This window comes from Anser anser (genome assembly GCF_964211835.1).
Source record: "Anser anser genome assembly, chromosome: 23".
Lineage (NCBI taxonomy): Eukaryota > Metazoa > Chordata > Aves > Anseriformes > Anatidae > Anser > Anser anser.
The window spans coordinates 3,103,257-3,129,208 of NC_139744.1; the positions used below are offsets into that span (position 1 = coordinate 3,103,257).

The following is a 25,952-nucleotide window of genomic DNA, read 5'->3' on the forward strand; positions in this document are numbered from 1 at the left end:
TGCTTTCTGTGCCAGCGTTTCTGCACCCTCTTGGCGAGGCTGGGCCACGTCAGTCCGCTGCATTTTGCACAGGCTGGACACGATTCTTCGCTTTCTTGCACCTCTGCAACAATAGCACTTTTCAGCCTCTTTGCCCAAGGCTAAGTGGCAGTTTTTGGCATGAGGACACACAAAATCTTTCCTCGTATATTGTGTTTTCTTAATCCTCTTTATTGTTTGTGTTGTCTTTTTGGATTCACTTATACAGGCTCTTAAATTGCAGTGCCCAGAAGCGGATGCGATGAGATTTAAGTAAGTGTTTCCCATTTTTAGAATTCAGACATTCTCTTGAAATCAGTGTTTGCTGGGAAAAATACCGGTATTGAGGTAAACACGTCATCTGGAGAAGCTTTACCAGTAAAAAATGTTGTCTAGCTTTTTCCAATTTGCTGTTACTTTAATGTCTGAGCATTTTTTTTTTCTGCAAGATTAGTGGGGTCATAAGGTTTTTTCTTTCTCTTGGCTCTTTCTTTTCTTCTTCTACTCAATGTAGTAGGTGCTTATGTGAGAGACAAGGAGACAATATAGGGAAGCATTGTAAAGAGTGTGCCAAGCCTTGGCACCTAAAAGCTGTGAATTTCAGAAGAGGAGGAAGATGAGGGTGGAAGGAAAGGAAGATAAACTGGCAAAGAGTAAGGAGCCAAATAGGAAAGGCTTCATCCCAGAGAGTGCAAGGTGCAAGCCTGAACCCAGACAGGGCACAGCAAAGCTGGCAATTTCATGGCAATTTCTCTCCTGGTCATGAACCTCAGCTTCAAACTCCACGTGGCCAGAGAAGCTCTTCAAACTGCAGTCCCTGGAGCCCTAGGGAAGGATGATGCAGCACAGTCAGACTGTCCTTCCTTTCAAATTGCAAGGCCCTCCAGGCTGGAGCCAGGCTGAAATCTCCTACATCTTTCTCCATGCAACGACACAGGAGATATCAGTATTGAGGGTGCCTCTGTTGTGGGTCTCAGTGTCGTCAGCATGAAAACAAGGAGAAACCATATCTCCTCCTCAGCTGGTTAGAGCCAAAACACTGGCTGCTTTCTTAACACATTTCAGGTTTCTGGGATGAGGAAGGTTGGGCAGGAGAGAGGCAGAGACCCTCACTGCAGAGTGCTCAGAGAGATCCACTGTGGGCACCCAGCAAGAGACTTCTCAGACTGTAGAGCCAGTAAATGAGCACTGTGCTTTCCAAAGTCTTCAGCTCCCATTGCACTGAATTCTTATGAGAATCTGCTTCCCAATTCGGGTGCTCTTGAGCACTTTTTTCGCTCATAAGCTCAGACCAGAGGGGTCTAAGCCCTGAGCTTTCTCTCCCAAAGGTCCTGGAGGTTTTCTGTGGAACCACGCTTGTAAAAGTGTGTTCTGCTGTTCCCCGTTTAATCAGGGGACTATGAGAAAAAAAAAAAAAAAAGACAAAGTGGGAGATTCTCCCATGCAATCTTCAAGACCTCCCTCCCAGTTGCCTGTGATTGTTTTTTGCAGAATGACTCTGGAGCACACGATCCGTGATCTCCTCCAGGGAGAAAGATCAGCAGATCCCACCAAACTGAAAAACCCCGAGCCGGCCATGGCTGGAGTTTAAAAGCACAGGGTGATAAAGCAGCAGGAAACTCAGCACCAGAGCACAAGGCATTAGCCAGGACTGCAATGGTATGGTACACCTGCCCAGTGCTTGCCCCAGAAGGATGACAGCTGGTTTTCCAGGAAGCCCAGTGGCTTCCTAAGCTCTCACACTGGTCTTGTTTGCAGTGCGACTTGCAGAGTCTTCAACTATTTGATGGTTAACAAGAAAGTTTAAAAAAAAAGTCCAAAAGAGGAACCTTTCTGCGCCTTACAGCAGCCACAAGGGTGAATATCCCAGGAGAGCTGGACTGTAATTCCTGCTAGCTTAGCATCAAAGGATGCTCCGAAATTTTACCTTCCTGGTGACGTCTCTTCTTCCCAATGAAAGATGACCCAGGTGACCTTTGATTGAAAGTCTTGATAGTCCAGAAGGCAGGGAGCAAGATAATTAGAGCCATAACGGCTGATCACAGGAGAGAGGTGAAGCCAAGGTAGGGGCAGAACAATGCTCCTTTTCTATAGCGGGTGTGACCGCTGCGATGGTCACAGAGGGGCTGGGGAAGGGGGCAGGAGTGCAGGCTTTACAAGGGGGGTTAAGTAGCTTATTTTAGAATAAAGGGTGCAGGAAGCTGGTTGTTATCTTCCTAGTGCCATTCAGACTGCAGGTGTGACTTAATCTCCCGGCTGGGGCAGATGGGTGCGTTGGGGAGCAGCCGTGGTCCTGAGGTGTGCAGGAGACCCCCGCAGGTGAACAACATCTCCTTTCCATCCAAACTGGGGGATTTTGATTTCCACGTCTTACAGAAGGGGATGCTAACACAGACGGGGCCTCTGCATTTGTCCCGGGCTCACTGCACCACCCTGACACAGATGGGAATTTCAACCCAAATTTCTCGTGCTACTGTCTCAGTATCAGGCATTCAGAAACCTATAAATCCTTTCTTTCTTTCCACAGGGACAGAATCTTTTACAAATCCACTTTTTGGGGTTCTTTTTGTCTTCTCAGCATGCATAAGTCTCATCTCCAAGCTTTGGAGATGCCAGGAACGGAAATTTTTTCAGCAAGTGTCTCCAGGAGCTGGGGCTTTCAGAGACAGCATGAGATTCGTGGTACGATTTCAAGAAGTCACAAAAATCTGCCCTTTGCGTCGCTGTCCTAGCACCGATTTCTCACAGATATCCTTGTGCCCAAGAGTTTTACCTAAAAGTTCATTTCTCCCAGTATTCCCGGTTACAGCTCCCACTTCACAGTTGTCCCAGCTCCATTTGACGCAGAGCTTTCATGGGCAGTGTCTCTGAGCAGCAAAGCATGCTGCGTTTCCAATGCTAGATCACGGCTATTATTAGCCATCACCTGGAACCTCACTGTCTCATTCATTCACTTCCAATCTCTTTAGATCCTTGTCTCGTTTCCCTCCCCCAGACAAGGAGCATTAAGTAAAAAATGATGAAAAGCCCCAGCCATACAACCGAAAGCTCCTGCTTCCTCTTTGCTGCTGCTTTCCCCCCCTTCCCATTTTTGCTGGAGCCCCAGGAAGCATCCACACAAGTGTAAAATTATTTCCATCCTCTGCTCATGCTAAAACTCTATGGCTGCTAGTGCACAAGTCCCTACACAGCTCTCGAACAAATTGGACCAATTTGGAGTGATTAGTGAAGAATTCACATATGGTGCCCAGCCAGCACCGCGGACCAATTGCCTCCTGCAGCCCATTAAGAGCCATTTACTGTGATGGGCCCATTTGTCTTTGTTGTTAGTTCTGGCACGGCCGGTGACAGATCTTTGGCTGCCCAACGGGCCAACCTCTCCCTGACATCAGCTGAGGGGTAAGAGGGCAAGGCTGAGACACACATCGAGGCTGACACCAGCTGATGGATGTCCCACGGAGCCGTGCCAGGCAGGGCTGGGGGGCCTGACCAAGGAAGGGGAAGAGGAGGAATTGCCGTTTGAGGAGGAATTGCCAAGGAAGAGGAGGAATTGCCGTTTGAGGAGGAATCGCCAAGGAAGAGGAGGAATTGCCGTTTGAGGAGGAATCGCCAAGGAAGAGGAGGAATTGCCGTTTGAGGAGGAATCGCCAAGGAAGAGGAGAAATTGCCATCTGAGAAAGAATTGCCATTTGAGGAGGAATTGTCAAGGAAGAGGAGGAATTGCCATTTGAGGAGGAATTGCCATTTGAAGGGGAATTGCCGAGGAAGATGAGAAATTGCCATTTGAAGGGGAATTGCCAAGGAAGAGGAGGAGTTGCCACTTGGGGTTGCAGTTGGGTGCCAGTGGCAGCACACAGCCATGCAGTGGATGAGACCTGGGGTTACAGGGACAGACTGCCCCGCTTCCCCGGTGCTGTATGCGCCCTAATGCATATGGGCGTCAAGCAGGAGACTTGGATAAGAAGACAATATGGAAGCCTGTGGGTCTTGAGGGTTGATGGATGCTCTGCTGGGTAAAAATCAAAGCAAGCAAGCTTGTCACAGGCAGCCTCCTCCACGTTCCCTGCAGCTCCAGCAAAACGTGGAAGGGAAAAAAAAAAAAAAAAAAGAGATAAAAAAAGTAAAGAGCATGCTAAGGAGTGCCCTTGAAACATATTTCACTGTTACTGGAGTCAAACAGTGGAACCAGGTGACTGCGGGTACACTCCTAGTCACGAAAAGATGCTTTCTGCTGCCTTAATTATTCTGGCAAAGGGAGGTGAATAGGCCAGGTTGGTTAAGGTGTGTTTACACTGGTGTAATGATAACCATGCTAGTGATTAAACGCACATGACTATACAGGTGAAAAATTCATACCCTGTAACTGACACAGGTGGCACAGCTCAGAACTGTCAACAGGGCTGAGAGGCGAATCCAGTTTCAGGTTAGGTACAGGTGCATTTTAAAGGTTTGGGTTTAGAGACACAGAATATGTGATGCGGAGAAGGATGAGCCAGTGTGGAGATACTGCCCGTAATTAGAGCTTTGCACACAACTGATATTTTCACTCTTTGGCAGATCAAGGACTTTTCTTTTGATTGATTTGGGTTGACCCAAAGTGAAATTTCAGAGAGACTAAAATAAAAAAAAATAAAATAAAATGGTGCCAAGTGAGACTTCTCTGTCAAAAATGAAGATTTTGAGGAGTACCTCATTTCTAATTTCAAAATCAATCCTTTAATCACACCTGAGTTGGGATGGGAAAAAAAAGCTCTAGTATCATAAATGAAATATTTTCATTCTTAAATTATTGTTCTGACCAAAGTGATCACCTAGAATTACCATAAAACCTTGTGATTGACTGGAATTTGCAATTATTTGTGGAAAAAAAAAAAAAAGAGGAAAAAAGCATTTTAGATGAAACTTTTTGCCTCCTACCAATGCCCAGGTCCCCTTTGAAACGGCACTTATGAAGTCTGACCTGGTTTTAACCTTTCTATAAAGGAAAAAAACAGACCAATACTATCCCCCTCCCCAGTAGTCAACTTTCTCTGGCAAAGCTGAGCGGTATTTTAACACTCCGGTCCCTTTGACAATGCCAGCCTATGAGTTGCTGTGTGCTGACAGCCTCTATTGTGTCTGTCCAGGGTAATTAAGAATTTGATCCAGAGCTTTTAAACTTCTTGGGCTGACAGATACTCTCTGAAGCAAGGCACTGTCGCAGCTCTTTGGAGGGGAGACAGGGGTGCTAAAAGGTTTCTGTCCCGGGCCATAGGGCACCAGGACACCTGGGTCCGTTCTGAGCCGTTTTGGAGACTGCTATTTAGCCATCTCCTCGGCAATTGGGGCTATTTGAGGAATTGGGGTCAATTATAACCAGCCTTCACCTGTCTTGCTTGTAGGGAGAACTGGAGCCAGATGGCAACCTGTAGGACTGGCCTCCCCCTTTGTGTAGGGCTCAGCGCCTCTCCTTCCCGCTGGACAGATGAACTTGGAGCTTGCAGCGTTACAAACCACCAAGCAGCGTTGTTTTAAACACAGAAATAGAGGTGGAACAAGGGAAAAAAGAGACATTCATTCTGGTCCAAGTCCATCATCTGCTTAATATCTCGCACAGCAATAATCTCAGTGGATATAAGGAGGCCGACCCCCAGCATCCCCAAATCCCCTCTCAGATGTTTCTGCCCAAATTACAAAACTGGTAAGTTTCAGCAATTCAGGCTGGAATTTCGTGACCACTTTGAGATTAAATCTGCCGTAAATCTAGACATGTCCAGCCTGCAGCTACTCAAAAAGGTTTTTCAAATACACAAGTGGATTTAAGGGCTTGTAGATGGGAATTAGGCTCTGAAATGCCATTTCTGCCTTCACTAATCTCCCTAGCAGACTTCATCAACACATTTGTGTCTTGCCCACTGAATATCCATGATGCGATGTCATCCTTTTCCTTATTATTGTTCTGATTAATAATACTGTTTTGTATTGCATTGGAGAGCACAGTAAAACTGCGCTGAGCCTGCTAGCCTCCCCAGGACCTCCTGTCCACTTCTGTTTCCTGGTGGCACAGTGTCAGGCAATTCTTTCTTTTTAGGAGAGCCTGAAACAAACAAACAAACAAACAAAAACCCCTGTGGGTTGCAGCAAGACAAAAAGATCTTACAGAGACAGAGAAGCATCTGAATTTCTAAAGTCAAGGTTTGGGTAATGCTGCTGGAGAACTGCAAGAGCAGGGAGCAGAGGGACCAGCAGTTCTGGGGAGGGTGGAACATGTGGGGGACTCATAACACGTGTCTGCCTTTTGCTTCAAAGCTATGAAATTTTCAGAGGAGGCACAACTAATGCTGATCCTCCAGTTGGTAAAAAAAAGAAAAGAAAAAAAAAGAAAAAGGAAAAAAAAGTAGGTAGGCTCTAGATATTTGCTATCTTCTGCTGCACTGAGCTGTGTGCAGACAGCATCTTTATATACATCACCTGAGTAACTGAATAACTTCTTGCCTCAGCCACTGTCTTACCCTTTAGTGTATTTGGCTCTTTCATACACAGGTTTTGGGTGGTACTTGTCAGGTATCACCACACCAGAGGCTCCAGGTTTTTGCCAGTTACTTCAGAAGAGCCCAGATTTCATCCGCGGGTCTGATTTTTCTCCTGCCCTCTTGTGTTCTCATGGCACCCTTTGCAAATGTACTTAACCAGGGCACTGATGTTTGGCACCTTGTGTCCTCTTTTTCCCTGCTGCCAGAAGTGACATAAGATGCAGTAGCCTTTCCCTTAGCGTAGACTCATCAGCCCTTGGACTCATAAGCCTCTGCTATGATTCAGCAGCAGATCACGCACTCGCTGTGCCCTTCCAGGGTGATGTGCACAACAAAGAAGCAAAGTAAGCGAAACCAGCCAAGCAAATAAAAACGTGCTCCCAGCTGAGGATCTGACCTGCACTTCGATCACGGGTGTGCAGCCCAGCCTTCCCCGTGTCGCTCCAGCCCGGCGTCTCCCAAGCAGCCACCCTCAGTTGCACAAGAAGATGAGGTGGAAGAGATGAAATTAGCGCCTTCTTCCTCAGGTAATGTCCCAGTTGCTGTGACATTGCCTCGACCCAGAGAGGATGCCACTGGAACTACTTTTTGGTCAAAAAATGAGAGATGTTTTTCCATTGATGGCTTGAAAAATGTTTCGTTTCTGAGGAAATCTCTTCATGTAAGGCAGCTTTTCCATGCCCTTGGTCGTGCTGGCTGCCCTTCTCTGGACTTTCTGTAACTCCACATCGTGGGACGTGAGGCCAGAGTGACACGTGGTTCTCCAAACATGAACACATCATGGTTTTATACAGCAGCAAAACAGCACCCTCTGTGTTGCCCTCGGTACCCTGCCTGGAGATCCCCAGTTCTGTCAGCTCTCTTGGCTGCCACCGGACACTGAAATAATGGTTTCAGAGACCTGCCAGTGATGCCTCCAGGATCTCTTGCCTGATCTGTATCTACCAGTTCTGACTTCAGCACTGTGTAGGCATGGTTTAGATTGCTTTTTCCCACATGTATTGCTTTGTTACTCTAGTCTAGAGACCTCTTAGAGACCTTATTACTGGTACAGTGTCTGAGTACCCGGAAGAGCCCAATATCATCCTCAAACTATTTCAGAACAAAACACATTGTTAGGGAAAAATCAGTTTACCTTTTTATTCCATTCTGTTAGAAATTCTGAGGGTTTCTTGCCTTCATTCCCCTTAGGAAGACTATTTATTTATTCATTTTTAGTATCACTGTTTTCCATTAAATCAGAAAAAAATATATATATATGGTTGTGCTGTACTCTTCTTGTAACATCAGGTCTTGACATGATTCAACAGAAACAGATTTGGGGGTGAAATTTTGTTTTGGAATGTTTCCATTTTTCTTGTAATGTCCACATTGATCTGGAATGGGGGATAGAGGCATAAAAGGAAAAAGCCTGTGCTCCTTGGGTTGCTTCCCAGCAAATGATTTAATTTATGAACACAAAGCCAGCTTTGCTCTCCTTGACAGTGTCCAGACCTCACTGGGAATCACAGGTGTAGTTAAAAAGTAATTGGATAAAACTACTCTATAGCCCCTGTGAGTCCCTTTGGCAAAGTGTTTTCCCTAAACATGAATGAACTGAGGTCTGAAAAGTGAAGGGAAGCCAGAGGGGAATATGCATCTCTGCCTTCGCTGGCAAAGGATGGAACCAGCAATTTAAACTCTGATTCTCTCCATCTGTCAGGGGTGCAGCACTGAGATAAAATTAAGACAGCAATTTGGTCCGCTGTTGGAGGGAGGGTCACGCTGTTCGGGCAGGGTGGTGAAAGCCATTTGTGCTGCTTTGTGCAAGACCAAGGCAAACGGAAGATTTCCCCATCCGTGCTGGGCTAGAGCAGAGGACGCTGCGGGGTCAGAAGGTGGCTGCCAGCCAAGGGCAGCTCCTTCCAGAGAGGACCGTGGCACTTTTCTATGGCAGAGAACGTACCAGGGAGGTCATTTATCACAGTCCGAGGGAGAAGGTCTTCTCTGAGATCCGGACCTCAAACCAGCAGGGCAGTCCCAGAGCCACTTTCCTGCCTGGGATCCCAGGAGGCTATGTTTCACTGTTTTCATCTCTTGGAAATCCTCACGAAGCCACATCGGATTGCAGACAGTCTTTAGCACTTTCAAGGGCTATTTCTTCCTTAATTTCTTGGTGGATGTAGGCAGAGCAAACAAGCCTGATGTGATGAGAGAGCATGGTTTGCTGAAAGCTCCTGCACCAGACACATCCTTACAGGTCTGATGGGGTCCTTGTCCACCTACAGGGCCAGGGTTGAGCATCCCCAAGGCCAGGACCACGTTGCTTGAACCAGGACTGAAGCACATAGGTGTCCTTGCCAGTCACAACTCAGGCTGCTTGGATTAAGAATATCTTCAAACTTGCCTTGGGAACATGGAGGGTTTGCATGGTGTACGTCAGGGCTGTGCATTATAAATGCCAGGAACCGCTTCTATGAACGTTGTGAGCAGGCCTTTGGAGTTTCTTGAGCGTGTTGTTTGAACGATAATGGGAATTTGGTCAGAGAGAATCGAGGAGGTGGGAAGCTGAATTGCCTCTGAATCCTCTTCACTCCTGTGAGCGAGTGGCTCCAACAAGCATGAAAGAACTCAACTGCAGAAACGTTCACCTTATCTAGAAAGCCTGCTGTCAGGGCACACGCAGACCTTAATGATCCCAGGCAGCTTCAGCTGGGGTCTCCACCCTCTCCATCTGCCCACAGGCCCAGGAAATCTATTTAAGCTCAGGCCCCGGACTCTGAGCTAGTGCTGTAGATGTGTGTGTTACAAGTTCTGTTTCCTATGCCAGAAATAACCCATTGCCTGGGTGGACTCCTTAAAGCTACCTTGTGGGTTTGTCTCTGTTTCCTGCTGCTCCTGGGCAGACCTGGGACCCGAGTGATTGCTTTGCCTTGCTCAGTACTGCTGATAACCCCTGCTGCCAGTACCCTGCTGTGCTCATCCTCAGCCCCTGGGATGCTCTTGTTCCTCCCCAGCATCCCCTTTGTGATGGATGGTGGTCAAGGAAGACTGATGCTGCTGGAGCTGGCAGAGTTATAGTGCCACGCAGTCAAAGAACTTGGTGCTCTAGGTATGTGGCTCTGATGGGGATGAGTGGAAAGTTTTGAATTAAACTCCTGCTTCATGGATGAGGTCTGCATTCTCTGGAGATTCTTCAGCTGCTGTTGTGCTGAGACAAAGAAGAAACAATTTCTGGGACTGAAGCAGTTATGAAAAAGATAAGGCTGGAAGGACCAACCAGATTAGGAGCTCCTTTTGTCATTCAGTTCTGACTGTGAATATTGTACAAGCTTAAATAGATAAGAAAGTCAAAAGGCAGGAAGAGGAAATATGCTCTGAACTTATGCTCCTCATATGTATAAATCAAAGCACTTTGTGAAAACTGGCAGCAGTTTCACTGCATTACTTATGGAGGAAACTGAATCAAAACATGTTTAAGGCAATGTGTGGAAGATCACAAGTGATCAAATTACTGCAGTTGTTCCTAGTTTGCATTTTAATGAACTGAGCTACCATGGCCTGGCTGATGATCAGTAACTCATTAAGCTGCACTAACAAGATCGTGTGTCAGCATCCATCCATACCCTTAAACCAGTGGTTTTTCAATTGGGACCCCTTAATGTCATCTGCGAGCTTCACATGGGCTGGTGAGGATTAACAAGCTGCCCTGATGGACTGGCAGCTGGGATGGATGGGGGGTGCTGGTTCTTGAGGGCAGAGCTCTGGCAGAGCACGGTGCTGCAGGGATCTGCTTACTTGGAGCTTTTCTGCAGGGAGCACGACCTGAACCTTGACTCCTTGGGTTTATCTGGGCACAATGATGCTGCTCAAGCCAGGCTTCTGTCAGGGAATGGAACCTACACAACAGACAGCTGAGACAGGTGAGATAAAGCTCCTCTTGGACTCATTTGGGTGGCAAAGTGGGTTTTGCTGGACAAGATTTGATTAAAAAGCAAGCAGAGCAGTGCTAGAACTGCTGGGGAAGTGCCAGCGGGCAGGCTGGGGCTGGGAACCACCAGCATCCTCGCTCAGCTCCATGGGGATGAGCAGCAGGCAGTTGTGTGATTGTAGAGGTTGTCTAAAAATCTGTCTGCATGTGCTCAACTGCTTTGTAGGCTGTAAACCCAGTAGCTGAGCCCTCCCTCTTCTCTGGACCAGAGAGGGCTGGAGGTGGGAGGCTTCCCGGCTTTGCTGGGGAGGTGGTTCAGAGCCAGCCTCATGGTTTCGATGAATGAGCAGATGAAAGGCGAGGGCAGAGACCTGGACGGGTACCAGCAGGTGGGTCCAGCCCTGTTCACCTCTGGTCATTCCCAGGGCTGATGGAAACCATCTGGTACCCTCGAGACTGCCTGTGGTTGCCCCAGAGCTTCCACCCACCAGCGTGGTGCCTCCACGTGGTGGCAGGAGCTGTTCTGGTGCCCTTGCCAGCCAAGCCACTTTCATAACAAGGGGATCGGGGACCTGTGCCCGTGAGTCTTTTTCCTGGCTCCAGCAGTAGCGACTGCTGCTGTTCCCTCAGCTGGACCTGTCTTTGAACTTGGGCAAGTGTCGCTGGAGCAGCGGCTCTCACCATTTGCCTCCCAGCTTTTCTTGGCAAACAGTGCCAGAAAAGCTTTTGCTAAGCGAAAGCTAAGACTGATGTCATCCGAAGGCTCCGTGAGCCAGGGAACTGAGCAAAGGCCTACAGTGCCTATATCTTAATCCAGCTGCGGTCGTTCCAGCTTTCAAGCCCTTATTACCTGCCTAATTCTGTGCTAGGATATTGCTCAGACATCTGAGGAGATGCAAGCTGGCAATTTCAACGTGCTCCTAAACATCTCCAGCAAAACACCCGCCAGTGCCAAGCCCTTGGCTCCTTAACCTGTTTCTACTAAGTAAGGAGATTTCCAGGGCGAGTCTGACTTGGCCCTGCAGGAGGCATCTTTTTTTCCTGCCAAGGCTCAGGCTGGAGCGAGCTGCTCCCGAGCTGTCACTCAGGGAGCAGGAATGCAGGCGAGGCTGCCCTGTGGTTAGGAGGACTCCACCCCAGAGACAGAGGTAGGCGCCCAGGTACCAACACCGGAGACTTGGGGCGCATCCAGGGTTGTTGATGACAGGCACTGATCTGTTTCTTAACTCCTTGCTTGCCTGCCTTTGGTTTGCTCCTTTCCTGCTGCACAAATATCCAGGTGGTGCTCGCGTCTCGCTTTTGCCCCGTGCTGGGGCGATGGTTGGTGTGGGAGCAGCTGTTGGGTGGGGGATCTTTAATGGGAAGCCAGGGATAAGTAGGGACCCAGTCCTCTTTCCTCTGCTTCCTGGGTCTAAAGGACACTTCCCAGCTGGAGGTTTATGTTGCAGGGAGGAGATCCCTGTGCTGTTTTATGCTGGAAGTCTGTAGGGTGATAATGAGTGAATATCTTCATTTTTCTTTAATGCTGGGGTTGTATATTGATTTTTCTGTCAAGGCCTCCTTGGAAGGCTAGGAGTCAAAACAGATTATTAACCTAGAAGTACTGTATTTTATTGGCATTAATTGCCCATAAAGTGGGCAATCCCAATGCGTACCTTCTTCCTCGATGACAGTCCTGGCCTAGGAGTTTTGGAAAGTCTGACCATGTAAATATTTCCCTAGCTCAGTAACCCAAGTTTCAGCTACACCTTCCTTGTGATGGCAACACCCCCCTGGCCCCCAGGTACCCACACAGCCCCAGACAAAAGCTTGGTGGTGGGCAAGGCTGGAGCTGGCACCAGCAGCCCAGCTGCCAGCACGCAGCCCTGGATGCTGAGAGTGAATTTCTGCAATGCCAGGGTTTGTTTTGGGAAAGCGTTGTGGCCTCGTGCTCCTGTCTCAGAGCCTCAGCTCTCCATCTATAAAGCAGGAATGACTTTTGTCTGCCCTACTTAGATGCTAAGTTCTACCCAGTGTCATACCAGTACGAGCCCTCAGCTGGGGCCTAGGAATTCTACTGGCATCAATGTCCCGTCGGTTGTGTTTTATCAGTTACGTAGCTTCTATATGCTTAATAATGTGGAAGGATAAACTTAGCATTCCTCTCTCCTCCATGGAGAAGAACAGGGCAGGTTTCCTGCTTGGTTCTTCCCTCCTGCAGATCCTGAGTGTTAGGAGGGCTCAGTTCAAAACTTTGGCTCGTCTTCCTGGTTGTTCTCTTTATGTATTTGCTTAAGGTTGCTGCAATATCTAAATTTTTGTAGTGTGGCTAGAGGGTTGTGGTGTGTCCCTAAAGCTGCCTGATACACCAGTGTGCTCTGAGATGATGTCTTGTCTAGACCGTGGCTGTGTCAGCCCTTCCCAAGCACATTAAATCCACTTAAAAACGCATCACTGCTTGTTTGAGGGAAGGGTACAGATCCTCCTTGTTGCGCCCTTCTCACCTGTTCTGAGTTTACAGGCTTGTTCACCATTGCCTGGTGATGCTCCCTCCCATGCTGAGAGGGTAATGCACCAGTTTGTCTCCATCCAGGTTGTGAAGTTGCTTCTGCTGGTGTTTGTGGAGCGTTTTCCAGCCTGCAGCAGCGAAGTGATGCAGGAAGGGCAATTGGTGTTGTTCAGGGACTTGAAGCCATGGGTCTGAGGCTTGTTGCTGTCAGGTGCTGCAGTGTCTTTGCCTGGTGCTGTATCCCAAAGTGCCCTTGGTGAGGTTTTCTCCGGTCCTCATGGCAAATCATCAGCCAAAGTAAGGGATTCCTGTATCCTACTCACAAAATTCATCTCGATGCACTGATGTCCCCTGCTTTGTGCCTGCAAATATTGTGGTCTGTAGAGATTCCCTGGGTGAGGGGCCCCTTGCTGCAGGTACACAGCGCGTGCTCCCAGCCCTGTGCCCGCTGTGCTGACCTCCATTGCCCAAAGGCCAAGATTTACAGGTCAAGAAAGTCCTCAGGAGAAAAAGGGGGATTTGTAATGTTCGATGGCTTCAGAGCTGTCGGACTTATCCGTGTGCCCACTGCCAGAGGACAGGCAGGAACAGTTTCCTTGGGGCTGGCATGGGTGCTGGAGTCTCAGTTCAGATGTGGTAGCAGTTCTCCTGCTCTTTTGGTCAACCCCTGCCTCTCCAGCGGTGTCCTGAGGGTGTTTCCCATGTGCTGAATTGCCTTGCTCAGAACCCAATGGAAAATCTCACAGAGCAGAGATTCCCCCCAACACACCCCTTTTATTTTCTTTTTAAACGCAGCTTTATTGAGCTTGTGGATGAGACTTTCTCCATCCCTAGTGTGCTCAGCAAGTGTTATCAACCTGTTTATCTGCAAGGATGTGTATTTCAATGAAAAAAATAAATCAAACCCATCACCAACACAGCAGGCCATTACAAACCCCCCTGGGGGATGTTCCAGTCCATGGGGAGGTTGTTAGAGGGACCTTTTACCTCCTTCCATCCTGGCTTCCACTGCTAGCACTGCCATGCCCCTGGGAGCCCCTGCTTATTTTAAGGAAGAGCAAGAAATATTGGACTGGGAGCAGGTGGGAAGGGTTAGTGGGAGTGAACCAGTGACCTCTGTTGTCCGTCTGCAGACACGTAATTCCCCTAGGAAAGAGGCGGCCGGCGATGCTGGCTCCATCCTGATGGGTGCTTTGAGCTGCCCTGCTCCTGACGGTGGGGTGACCCTGGCTCTGGGCCGGTTTCGGTGGGGATGTTGTAATTCCTCGTGGCACGACCTGCTCCGTGGGCCCGGGTGATGTCACGGCGGACACGGCAATGTCGTCTCACGCCACAACACGCTCCTGCTGACGCAGCTCGGCGCCACGTGGGCACCGCGCTCCTTGGGCACAGCGGGGCTGGGTGCTCTGCCCGCTGCTGGAAGCATGATGTCAGCCAGGGGCCCTGCCAAGGCTACCAGGGCAGCAGAGCCTGCCTTTGCTCCAGCAGCACCTTTTGAGCTCTGCTCGGTGCTGACACACCGGTTTGAGAGCTGCCTGGCGGTTTGTGCCTCTGCAGGTTGGGTTTCTGCTCTGTCCTCGCCACCTGGAGCCTCCAAGTGCTTAGTCCGGTGTTTGGCTGGAGGACGGGGCAAGGGCAGCTGAGTTTGCTCAGCTCTCTGCCTTGCCTGTGGTTCTGCAGGCAGGAGTCGTGCTCGGGCTGGGTGACTCCTCGCCTGCCGCCTTCTGGCATTGCTCACCCGGCGGTGGTCCCATCGTGGAAAGTGTCTCATGGCTGAACCTTCTGGGAGCAGTGGTTGCAGAGCACCCATCGGTGCTGAGCTGCTGTTTCTGCCTCTGTATGCAATGCCAGCCACCCTATCACTGCTCCTGGCTTGCAAGTCCGGGGCTTGTCTCGGGGGATCCCTGTTCTCTTTATTAAATATCATGCTGAATCAAGCAGTACTGGCGGTGCACAGCTCTTCAAGGGTCATCGGCTCGCATCAAAGCGTTCCCCAGAGAGCCCTGCATGTCTCTGGTGATAGGACTTGGCGACTCCTCGTGACAAAGAGCCTCTCCTCAGTTCCCAGCCAGGCTTTCTGCTATGTCCATTGGCTTGGTACAGCATCCTTGTCAGGAGCTGTTGGATGGGGGGCTCCTCTCCCTGCTACCTGGTGCCTACGACTCCCACTGCATGGCATGGGGTGTCCTTGAACTGCTCGGGCAGTCGCAAGGAGCCCTTTCTCCTCTCTGCACTCTTTTGCTTTGTTTCTTTTCTTTATCTGAGAACAAGTGGGCTATTCATCCCAGGGGAGGTCATGTTGGACCACCCACAAACCCAGCATCTGCAGGCGTGACCGTGTCTCATCAGCCTGCTTCCCCTGGTGGCGAGGGCACTGTGGTGGCACCTTGGGCATCCTCTCCTCTGACTGCCAGCTGCAGCCTTGGGAGACCTCTGGGTTGTCAGGAGCACTAAGTGGGGCATCAGTGCTTCTTTTCCAGTAAGCTTTATCGGATTTTATTCATGGTGGTGCACTGAAGAGGGTTCAGCTGGTTCTTTATTCATCCTGCCTTGCCTTGTGCTGGCATCCCATGGACCAAGACCTTCTGCAGGGATCTCAAGCCCCCCAGGGCTGGAAGCCCTTGTCTGCCTTGGCATGGTCCTGTGCCACGCAGCATGCCTAGCTGCTCAGCCAGCCCTGGTCCTCTGGTGCTGTCAGGGCCCTGGTGACTGCATTCACTCACGGCCCTTCGTTTTTGCGTATTTTTGGGGAAAGGGGTGTTTGACCTTGAATACAAGGATTTTATGCCTCCATGTGTGGGCTGTGTGGATGTACCAGCCTGCTTGGAGCTAGCTTGGGGCTCATTGTGTGGTGTAGACTTGTCTTGCATCTAATTAGAGGCTCGTTTCTCCCCTTCTTGCCTGTCACTCATCCCTCTCTTCCCCTTCTGCCTTCAGAAATGGCAATCTACACAGGCAGTGTAGCAAGAACTGGCTCTGGTGCATGTTTTTTTGGTCATTTTGCGTCCTGTGGTGACGAGTTTACCTGTAGGCTAAATCAAGCCAGGGTTTACAGAGGACCAAGCGAAGCTTTCCAACACCCAGCTCAAGAGGTGGGCTCGGTGTTAGGGCTCACACCAAAGGGCCAAACGAGGATATCCCTCTTAGGAGGCTGAGAAACTCAAATGCAGATGGACTTGCATCAGGGAGCTCGTTGCAGTGTCTCTGTTGTCCTGGTGTTCCCCGGGAGCTGAACATGGGGTCTCTCTTTTCCTGCTGTCATCGCAGGGTGACCCTTTGTATGTGAAGAGGGGCCACAGGGAATGCAATTGGGGTGCAAAATGGGTCCTCAGTGGCGTGTAGCATTGCAATGTCATTGGGGCATTTTGCAGAGAAACCTGTGTTCTGCAGGTAATTAAGGTCTGGCTCTGACTGCCTTCGACACAAGAGCATGTGCTTTGTAAACTAGGAAAGCTTTTTCCTTGGGTGGTGTCATGACCTGACATTATTTAAAACTGATTTTGTATCTATGATGATTATTACTTGTATAATATTACAGGCAATTATCTACCAATAATTATTATGTTGAATAATTCCAGAAAGAGTTTATTTAACATAAACATTTAGAAAGCTAAGTACTATGGATAAGATACAGCCCAAGGGCTCAGGACTGCTGGGTTTTATTTCCAGATTTGCCACTGATCTTCTGTATGGCTGAGGCACTTAACAGATGTGGCTTCTGCACATAGCTTGATGTTAGGGGGAAGGAGTCTTGCTCTCTACCATCAAATAAGCCAAAATTATACTGGCAGTATTGTAACAAGCAATAATGCTTGGACAAGGCTCCACTGTTCTAATAATGCATGTGAAAATTCCCTGAAAGGGATCGGTTCTCTGGTGTTTCCTTATAATAATCTAACATAGTAAAACACAACCAAAATTCACTTATTGCTTCAAAATCAACCTGGTGGCACCTCTTCTTTTTCCTATTCCCAGTTGAACAGAATGCTTCAAGTGTGCAAAGCTTCATGCTGAAAGCCTGGGGAAGAGTTTGCACAGGGACCTATTTGTGCATATGAAGCTGGGCAGAGAGCTTGTCTGACAGAAGGAAAAAAAAAAGAAAAAACACATCAAGGATAGAACAGTCACCAGAAAATTGATAGACATGCCTGGAAATGCCTTTAACCCTTATTTACTGTAGGGCTTGTGGTTTGAAAAGCCTGGAGTCTCGTTTTGACTGTTTGGTCCCCACTGAAATTACAGAGGTGGGGAGAAACCACCCAGCGATCTGCACGGGCTCTGCCAAACAAGCCCAGAGGAAAGGGGTTCGTTCTTGGGCTTGCTGCGCAAATTAAAAGCAGGCTTGGAGCTACCGTTTGTGCTCACTCCTGCGACGACTGCGGTGGGAAAAGGGAAGGAATGCACCACTGGTGTCCCCAAAGCCCGCGCTTCCATGGTGCTGCCTTGCTGGAACTCCCATGGGTGTGGAGTCCTAGTTATTTTATCATGGGGCACGACTGCAATTTTTATGACACCGGAGTAAGGAGGAGCAGCTCACTGGAGATGATGGCACTGCAGCCAGGCTTGCAGTTGTAAGCTCTCGGCTCCAGGCATCTCAAGGTGCCACCACCATGCCAAGCCTCTCCTTGGGCTGTGCTGAGCAGGTGGAGGAGCCCCACGTGTCTGTATTCGTGCAGAAAAGGACACTGAGGAATAAGAAGTGTCTTGCACAAGATTGCACAACGTGGAGGAGCTGGCAATAACATGCAGGTCGCTGGCTTCCCGGCTGTCCTCAAGGCAGGTTGCTCATGTGTTGTGGAGGGAGTCTGGTCTTTCTTGACACCAAAATCCACAGGAGGAGAAGAAAAAGTAGGTGATCTGTCAGTGAGAAGCTCCGCGGGGACAATCCTTGTCTTGGAAACTGCCTGGGTTTGAAGGAAGACCTTGTGGCTGAATATGTCCCCGTTTCCAAGGATGTGAGATCATCAGCAGGGCTGGTAGTGGGGACCAAATGTCAGCCTGCTCTGACCCTGAGCAAAATGCTCTGGGCTTTGCTGCTGTGGTGCTTCGGAGCAGCAAAACAGAGCATAAACGACTAATTCCGAATCCCAAGGACTAACTAGGGTAGGGTGTGGGGGTGTGTAGCCTCTTCCTAACTGGTGAACAGGAGAGATCCAGGACAAGTGATGGTTGTCTCCATGTATGATGTTGCTTTGGGGTCCTTCTTGTACCCAGCCCATGTGAAATCCAAACCCTTTCCTTCGTAAGCATCTGAGAACCTTTATGGTGCCACAGCTGCCTAGAAACTGCTGCAAAGTAGCTGTTTCCTCTCCTTCTGAGACAGAGGAGAGGAAGGAGGCTTGGAGCAATGCAGCTCCCTCGTGGTGGCCTCCCGGGGTGGGGCAGGTTTTAACAACGTGCCAGAATATGTGGCTGTCCTTGGACATGTTTAATTTCCCATCTTCTCAGCACTGGAAGCGCTTGAATCGCCCTTTAGCAGTTGGGCACAGAAGGGGAAAGATCATTAACATACAAAGGGCTCCTCTTTCAACACCAGCGTTGCGAACTTTCATGATTTTAGCTCTCTCATCACATTTGTACTGTTGTACTTGTTTTCTTTTTTTAAAAAAAGGTCCTAGTTCTTGGAATTGGGTGAACACATCAAAATCTCAGCTTTTGTTAAAGGCTCCTGCTCCTGACAACTGCAGAGGAAAATCACCACTTCTGAAGGCACCAGAAGTGGTGTTCCGGCACAAGCACTGCATGCTCTTAACTCATTTTTGAATCTCACAATATTCGAACAAATCGTCGTGAGGGGGAAGAAGATCAAAATTTCCACTTCTGCCTGCATAGGACTGGCAGACTTGAATGGTGCCTGGGCTGCTTTGCTTGTTGCAAAAGAGAATTATCACTTCACCAACATGAGTGGAAATGAAAAATATTACCTCTTTCCTTCTTTCACTTGTCTACTTCCCATCCCCTCCTCGCTATTTTACTGAATCTGGTTCAAGAGCTGAATCCTGCTCCTGGGAACATAGATAAGGGCTGGACTGGCTGGGGGAACTGCTGCCTGCCCCTCTTGGTTCATGCAGGGTCAGTGCTTTGAGTGAGATGCTCTCCTTGGTTGTGTCCTGGTTTATCAGGTGGGATTTACTTATTGCGATGGGAATTTGAATTTTGTGCCGGCATCTGGGCAATGGGGTTGAAGGTCCTAATACAGACCTATTCCCACTTCTGCTGAGGATGCGACCCACTTAAGATCAGGTGTTTGGTGGGTATTGCCAAAGCTATTCAGGTTAAACATCTCCATTGGTTCCTTAGGCGATTCTGACAATGGCCCTAAGGGGAAATAGGTCAGGTACTTTGTGATCTGTGTCACTGTGTTGGCTTAAAGCATTCCTAAATGCAATCTGTGAGGAGATGCCAGAGTGCTGACCCATCGCCTGGTGCTTCTGCAGGCTTCCCCTTTGGATGCGTTGTGCTCTTCACCTCCAAAGCAGCACTGAAGCTCTTCAGCGTGGAGGCACGAAAGGAGAAAAAATGATGGTGCTTCCCCCATAACATTCATCTGCGGTCCTGTGAGCCTGACTCACCTTTTCAGGAATCTGGTTTAATCATTTAGGCAGCTTCTGAAGGGACAGGCAGGAGGCAGCATGAAAGCATAACGCCTTTGAAAAGTATTGCCTGTGAAGCATTTGCCTCCCGGGGGATCCTGTAGCGGTTGCTCCAGGGCTGCAGTGATAAAATGGCACCAAAGTTTGCTCCAGTTCTCCATGGTTTTACGTCTCGCTGGGCTGCCAGAGATCCTGGCAATGTTTGGTGGCTTTGCTGAAAGTCCTCTGATTCCTGGCGTAATAAAAATCATAATATTATCTGAGAATCTCCTCTTTTTTTTCCCCCTTCATAAATTTTAGTTTTGGTGGAATGGAGAAAAAAATTTGTTTTGATGCCTTTGATATGTTTCTTGCACTCAAAGCTAGCTTTGATTGTCTATTGAAAATGACACTTCTCCACAAGAAGTGTAGAATGTTTGAAATATATAAGTAAAATGCAATTTACCCATTTTTTTTAAATGAAGCCAAATATTTTAATACCAGCAGCTAGTGTCTCTTTACTGTTCCCCCTTTCCTCCATTTCCCATGTCTGCTACAATTTTAGTGATAAAGTTGAAACAGGAAGAAAAAGTCAAAGTTAAGGAGTTCGAATTCTGGTTTTGTCACATTTTAAACAGAAATTTCAACCGAAACCACTTTTAGATTTTCTTTTTTTTTTTAACCAGAGGTTTTAAACCAAAAATTCCAGCCAGCTCCTTTCAGCTGTGCAAAATGTGCAAAACCCTAGTGCATCCTTCAGCAGGCAGTTGCTTGCAGGTGAGTCTTGTGGTTCTCCTCTCCACCCACATGGACCTGCAGAGCTTGTGCTGCTCCATGTCTCCACACAGGGTCTCCCTAGTCTTGGACAAAGCAGCCACTGGAGAGATGTTAATTAATCTCAATTTAGATCTGATGCTTTGGCCTTGGCTCTGCTTCTTCCATGACAGTAGATGTTTTGCTGTCAACTGTAGTGGGAAGGATATTGTGCGGGGACTGGATGACTTTGCAGTGCATAGGCTTGCACGGTTGTTTAATTCCATGGCAATGGATGTAGGAGAATCCCACAAACTGGTCTGCAATTTGGCAGTGTAGGAGATGAGTTAGGGGGTGAGTAGCAGTGCCAGTAGTTAGCAGTCGCAACCAAGAAGTTTTCCAGGGCTCGGTTCCCACTTAGGAGCCTGCAAACCCAGCTGTCGAGGAGGAATGCCAGCTTCTTCTAAAGTGTTTGGACTCCAAGAGTGAGCTTTCTAGAAGAGCTAGCCACTTAGGGGACATAAATTGAAGCTGAGCTGCCCTTAAGCTCCAGTCTGGGGACAAGAGGGAAGACAGATGGAAAGGGAGATTGGGGACAGCGATGGGAGTGTGCGAAGGAGGGTCAGTCTCAAAGGAATTTGCCATTCCTTCATTGGGAGGAACAGAGGAGGCGAACTCTTCGAAGGGAGCAGTGCCATGTGTACCTCTTTGGGAGCGGGAAACATGTGCTTCTAATTTTTGTTCCTTGCTGTGCGCCAAGGGGATCTGTTTCCCATTGACTCTTGACCCTTCAGAAGAAGGAGAAAAACAAAAGAAATAGCTGGCCAAACTAGTGCTGCTGAGGTCCGTGGCAAACATTCTGCGAGCTTCAACAGAACCATGGTTCGACCTAGAAAAGAAGACCTCTCAGCTGGAACAGGGAAAAAAAAGTCTGACTCCGTCTGGGGCACTGGTAGGACTGGAAACCATGGCATTCCCAGCTTATTGAGATGCTGGATTAGTCCCACCTATAACTGGAAAATAGGATAGTAATAGGATAATAGGATAAAATCCTCTCCATTTCTGAAGGTGGAAAATTCTCCTGGGATGTCTCTTAGCACAACAAACGGTGTCCTGGAGAGGATCTCCACGGGAACTGAATTTGCTGTCTGAATAATACTCCTAGAAAAATAATTTAAAAAAAAAGTCTAAAATCTCTTGTAAAAAAAAAAATTGCAGAAAAGAAAATTTTGGCTCAGTGAAAGCGACCTTCGTTCAACAAATTTGAAATGTTTAACTGAGGCTGATCTTTTTGATGTATGAAATGGAATAACTAGCAAAATGAGAAACTGTTGAAAGGAAAAAAACATTCTCTCCTACACCGGGGCCATTCTTAACTGGTTGATCCTTTGCATCATTTTCAGTTTCCCTTGAAAATATCCTGGGTCATGGAGACTTTCCCCATTTCTTTTCAGAAACTTCCATGCCAAGAGAAGCTCCCTTGACTTGCACCCTTCTTTGGTCTAACCTCGTAGCTTGTCAAAATCAAATAATTCTCTCTCTGAGCATCTTCACTCTTTGAAACTTTGATCTGCCTTGTAGCATGTCCTTCTTTGACTTTTGCTTTGCTCAGGTCAGAAAACCAAGCTGGTCTGGCTTTGTCCTGTATGACCACGTCTCCGTGCTCCTTCTCTTTACGTGTCCTGGTCTGAACTCCCATCTCTGATGGCAAGTTGTCTCTTCCCATACGTGCCATGGTGCCATCAACTTTTTTTTTCTTAACCTTGCCATTAATAACGATAGATTAGAGAGGATTTCTGCCAAGATGTCTTCCTGAGGAGCTCACTGCCCAGTCCTCAGCCCGAGACTCCTTCCCCACCACTCCCTGTTGTCTCACTTCTGGCCACTTCCAGGTCCATGGCAGGATTCCTGTGCTAATCCCCGTCTTTGACTCAGCTGGTGCAAAGCCATGTGGCAATTATTGCCCTACTCACTGTGGTCTATGAGAGCTTGTCTGCATTTCCTTTGCCTAGAGTTTGTGATTTTTATCAAAGCTTTCTGGTAAATCTGGCACCATCTTCCCCTGTCGCTTTTTGTTCCAATTTCCATTTCTTATGCTGTCTTGGATTATTCTTCTGATAGTAGGCTAGTGTTTGCCTCCATTAATGGATTTTACTCCTCCTGAAATAAGAGTCGCAAACTGAATATTGCTTCTATATCCATATATCCATTCACATTTTTTCTTCACAGTATTAATTTGTTTAATGTTTTCCTGATGTAACTTAATGACTTCTACTAGGCGTAAGACCTGAATTCTCTTCTGTTCTTCTTTGTGCTGTGATTCCACTTTTCTTGGAGTGTTTTTTCTTTTTCTTTCTTTTTTTTTTTAAATCCATGATATACCTGCAGAATCTCCTTGCTATTTTTTCTCTGCAAGGCCTAACTCTGCTTCCTGCTTGGCAGTTCTCAAAATCCCTGTTCTTCCCAACCTCCTAAGCAGAATTTCCTCCCAGCTGTTCTCTTTGTGCATGTATAGAAGTCCATGCTTATTCCTAAACCACTTCTTTGAGGTGGCTGGGCAGGATTATCCAAGCAGATCTAAGCCTTTTCCCTACGCACTTTCATGCAACTCCCCATGAGGAAATAAGAGCTTCATCCCTTTATAGCACAAGTAGCGATTGTTTTCAAGACAGGAACTTCTTTTCCTTCCTAAAATACCAACTCGTATTGCCATAGCCAGGGGCTGTAATAGGAAGAATTTGAGCAAAAAAAAAAAATATATATATATTAATAATTTTAAAAAAGCAGTAGTATTAGGTTCTCTACCAAGTCTTGCACAAAGCCTCAGTGCTTCTTAGGCAGAAAGAGAAGGAGGAAGCCATGAACTGGCAGCATGAGGATGCTTCCCGGAGATTTCCCACCAACCCCAAGTATGTTTTTTCCCCTTTGACCTGTGCATTGAATTATTTCAAGCAAGAAGCCCCTCTAGTTGCTTTGGTAAAGATTGCAGGCTCCTTCCCCTTTTTTCATTTTCCTCCTTCCCCTTTTTTTCATTTTCCTCCCTGAGTCTCTGTTGTTTCCTCAGTGGTCCCCAGCAGGGACTCTTCCACCGGCGGAGCCCAATGGGTGCATGCCACCGGTGTAAGGTGGACCAGGAGTTGCTTTTCGCCAGGTTCCTGCCTGATGACAGGTGACTCAATGCCTCAAGGCTTGTAAGGAAGCCAGCAAGCCAGCATCTGATGAAAGAGCCCAGTGGAGAGAGGTGCAAGGGGAGAGAGAAAAGGAGAAACCTCGCGGGATGTGATGGAAGTGAGTCATCTGACAGGTACTGCCACCAGGCCAGCCTGTAATTAAAGCTCACCTTGCTCCAGTGGAGACACCAGGCATATGCCAATCATTCCCTGTGGCATTTTCACACTCCTTATCTGTCAGCCTAGAAATTACTTTTTTAGATCAACTTTGAAGGCTTAATTCTGGCAGGGAGACGGAGGGGGCCAGACAGTCTGCTTCACCATGGAGCGCCTTGCAAGGGGAAGAGCCATCGCTGCTTTGTGTGGACCAGATTTTCAGGAGATCGGAGCTGGTTTTTCAAGGTGGGACCAGGTTTTCCAAAGAGCTTGGGTCCTGGCAACTCCCATCATGTTTTTCAAAATGCACCTGATGAATTGCAGTGACTTCTTCAAAACCTTAGTGGGAACCAAGCTTCCTAAAAATCTGGGGACCTGATGATCATGCAGAATGAAACGGTGGCAAGTGCATGGGCATAAAATTAATGTGCTGGCCTCACAAGCTGGTGTTAAATTTGCTGCCCTAGCCCGATGTTTTGTGTTGCTCTCAGTAAACTAACTTCTGCAGGCAGCTTTGTCCATCTGCAGAGGGGTCACCAAGTGGGCTGTTATTAACAAAGCCAGTTAGTAAGATTGTTATACTTAACTAGGAAAGCAGTTTATGGATTGGATTCAGCTCTGTGGTGGTATCTGGGGGTACAGCTTCACTAACATCCTCGGGAATCCTGCCTGAGCTGCGTGAATTAGGGACCAAATTCAGATTATTAGGAATGAGGCAATATGACTGGCTCTGAAATTGGGACCACGTTAATGTCTTCCACCTCTTTAAAATCCTCTTGGCTGCTGTTCAGTTCATGAAATGGGAGTTTCCTCTGATTTCCTATGGTTGACTGCAGAAGGGTTTTGGGGGAAGCGTGCAAGAAAGTGTGTTCCTGTCTCATTCTCTATATGCGGTGCTTGTGTTAGGCAGCACGAGCGATGCTTCTGGGGTCACCCAAGTACCTGGGGATGGAGCTGGACCAGACACCCTGTCCCTAAGTCATCCAGAGGCTTCCTAACCAGTGCTTTTCTCTAAAGAGGGAGGATGTTATGCATCCGCTCGCAGGTGTGAGCGAAGCACAGGCACATGCACACCCTCCCTGGCAGCCTTCTGCCCGTGTATGGGTGCGCGAGGCTCCAATCCCCAGCACACGCGCGCTCACCCACGCCAAGTGCCCTCTTCCAATGGCCTCGTGTGAGCACCCGGTGACTCCGTGCCCAGGAATGCTGCCACAGATGGATCGCCCGCTGGAGATTGCATCAAGCCCGTAAACTCGTTCCGCACAGGATGAAGTGGCTCGGTGACACCTGCTTGTGTGCAATGTGGCACTTCTCTGGGGACAACTGGTCACCGTGGGCCCAGGAAAAGGGAGGCGAGGGTTCATGCCACATCCTGGCACCAGGCAGTACCCAGTGGGGTTCCCGACAGTCTCTGCAAAGCTTTGGGGGATTTTTCCATTCACCTGCAAGAGTTTGGAAGAAAGCTTCCCGTCTCAGATAATCTGCAATTTTTCCAGTTCTCTGGCTAGGAAGAAGACAGGTCTGCTGAGCTAACATCCTGCATGCTTCAGGGTTTTATGTCCTTACTCTGAGCCCTTCCTTTTTCTCCTTAAAAAGCCAACAGAAGGCCGCCTCTTTCTGCTCAGCATCACCAGGCCATGTTTGGACTCGGTTTGTCCTTCTGGCCTTATCCCTCCAAAGTGATGTTTGTCCTGGACCAGGGGTGTCTCCCAGGGACACCTCAGCAGTGGGCGTTGGGCACAGAGGAGCTTGTGCTGCTGTTTGCTTGTGCCTTGTGCGTGTGTACCATTGCTTGGAGATCCAGAGGGGGATGCTGGCAGTGGGAACGTGCCCTGAAAAAGGGAGATATGATGTGAAGAAGCTCTGCTGGCAGGAGGGTGCTACAACTTCCATCTTTCCCCAGCAACTTAATTTTCAGTCATTTGGCAGCTGTTATTTTATATTTGTTACATCCACAGCAGGTTTGCCTGCTTGGCATATGGCTAAAGAGAGCTGGGCTTAGCAGAAAAAAGCATGGGGCAGATTAATGGACTGGGCTTTTCCTCCATCACCTGCTGTGAGACACCAGGCCTGGATTCACCTCCCTTCTTTTGCGCGTCTCTGCGTCCCAGCGAGTTGCCCTGCCTGCCTTTGGAGGCAGCTGCGAGGGATCAGCATTTGCAGGGTTTCAGCTCTCCCTAGGCAGGGCGCCTGCATTAGACTGGAGGAATTACCGGAGCCCATTTCTCTCTCTGGACTGTAGACAGAGCCCCAGGTGCTCCGCTCCCAGATGCAGACGTCCTTCCTCTGAACATCTAAAGCTGGGTGAAACAACCACCACCCTTCACATTTCTCACATACATTAAAGGCAAAGTGGCTGATAAGGAACCTGCT

The 25,952-nt window shown here is 48.4% G+C and overlaps 1 long non-coding RNA gene across 2 annotated transcripts; it reads left to right on the forward strand.

The window, feature by feature from the left end:
* The first annotated feature begins 4,111 nt into the window (after nucleotides 1-4,111).
* LOC310885549 lies at nucleotides 4,112-25,750 on the forward strand. Of its 2 annotated transcripts, XR_014574854.1 has the most exons (3): nucleotides 9,281-10,198; nucleotides 10,325-10,432; nucleotides 16,904-25,750. It is a non-coding gene; the product is annotated as an uncharacterized lncRNA (long non-coding RNA). The 2 variants fall into 2 exon arrangements; XR_014574853.1 differs by having other exon boundaries at nucleotides 4,112-10,432.
* The last annotated feature ends 202 nt before the right edge of the window (nucleotides 25,751-25,952 follow it).